The sequence below is a fragment of the Microtus oregoni genome, unplaced genomic scaffold (genome assembly GCF_018167655.1).
Source record: "Microtus oregoni isolate MIOR12 unplaced genomic scaffold, Mior012 000013F_ref0000133, whole genome shotgun sequence".
In the NCBI taxonomy this organism is placed as follows: domain Eukaryota; kingdom Metazoa; phylum Chordata; class Mammalia; order Rodentia; family Cricetidae; genus Microtus; species Microtus oregoni.
The window spans coordinates 13,251,879-13,253,576 of NW_024543072.1; the positions used below are offsets into that span (position 1 = coordinate 13,251,879).

At 42.0% G+C, this 1,698-nt stretch overlaps 1 pseudogene; it reads right to left on the reverse strand.

Annotated features, from left to right (window-relative positions):
• Nucleotides 1-546: 546 nt before the first annotated feature.
• On the reverse strand, nt 547-812 carry LOC121454898 (annotated as a pseudogene).
• Nucleotides 813-1,698: the final 886 nt, after the last annotated feature.

The window sequence follows — 1,698 nt, forward strand, 5'->3', positions numbered from 1 at the left end:
AAAATTAGTTCTGTTGAATCAAATGTTTACGGGAAATGCGGCAATATATTGTATACTTTCAAAACTACCCCCTGGTATTGTTTGTCCAGAAATTTATCCTTCTTCAAAAGAGGGATTCAGGAAGCTCTGCAGACCAAGGGACAGAGGTCAATTATATTTCTGAGATAACATGTGGTGCCACAAAATTGGATGACACAGTATACTGCCTACAGAGATGGATTGCAATTATTTTGGCCATGTCTGAGCTTCCACATCTTATCATTGGGAGCTATTTGCTTCTCTCCCTTTTCAAACTCATCATTCCTCAGAGACAGGGACGTCTGAGTTCTCAGACACAGATTTCTGTGCCATGTTGTGTGGACTATTGGCCAGTTGTTGCTGTGTGACTGTGATGGAGCTAAGCATACTTGTCACACTCTTGAGGGTTGATGACTTGAAGCAAGAATGACTCTTTTTTTTTCCACTGTAGTCTTTTTATTGGTGTAGGATGAGGGACCTGCCACATCATGTGGGCATCCTTGCTGCACTAGGTGGCTCACCAGGTGCTCAGGCAAATGTGGTTTTGATCTTCTCCTTCATTTTGCCGAATGTCTCTGAAATCCAGGTCCTTGTCTTGGTCAGAAATTCCTCTGTTTGATGTGTTCAATGGCTGCCTGGGACTTGTCTTCCAAAGTGTTCCCAAATTCCTTCAGCTTATCTGGTAAGTTCTCAAATATGCTGAACAAGTCAGGGGTCACCTGGGCAGGGGCTGGGTCTTCCAAAGCCATGGCCAGGACCACAACCAAGACAGGAAGTGAGATGAAGAGCCTCATGGTGCCTGGAGGGGCACCCTGGAACTAAGTCAGATCTGTTAGGTGGAGCACAGGGCAAGAATGACTCTTAAGTCATTAAGATTCCTTAAGTTCATGATATTCTCCAGAAAGTTACCAGGAGAGCTAGGCTGGTTCTGGCCATAGAAAATCTACACTGGTGATGATGAAGAATATGAAGATCATAATAGATGAGGTATATACAATACTTAGTCATAGGAAAAGGACTTCATTTCATTGTGTATTAGGAATAATAATATAGACTTAGGGATCTCAGATAAGGGAGGGTCAAAGACATTAAATACCTAGGATTTAGATATATCTCTGAAGTCAGTACTTTAACTTTATCCTCTGTATTGTGGGACTTCCATTTTAGATGAGGGATGGAGACTAGATTAGAAGGAACAGACTTAAATAAGAAGAGGCTGACTGGAAAGTAGTTCCCACAGGAATTGAAGTTGCTGAGACCAGGGACTGAAAAAGAACATGTTGAAGTTTCCCCAGGCATTGATTTTTACCTGAGAGACATAAACACAAATATACAACAAACTTGGGAAATGGCTGTGCAATAAAGGATGGAAAAGTATCTTAATATATGTGCCTAAGAATATGAAAGCAATTCAGGTCAGGGCAGAGCATGTGTCCTCCAGAGTATTAGTAGTGAAGAAGCTCAGCCTTGAGTCTAGGAGGAGCCAAGCTGATCACCAGGAATGATAGAAACAGCGTGAGTTTATGTTGTTTGTAGCACTGGAGAGGCAGCGCTAAAGGCCCAAGGAAGCTCAGTAAAAGTTGGGAAGTAATTTAGAACTCTTATCTTATGGTGTTGTCTAGGATGCCAGCTAAGATGCCTGCTGCAGAAATTTGAAAGACAATTACCAAAAATTAGGCC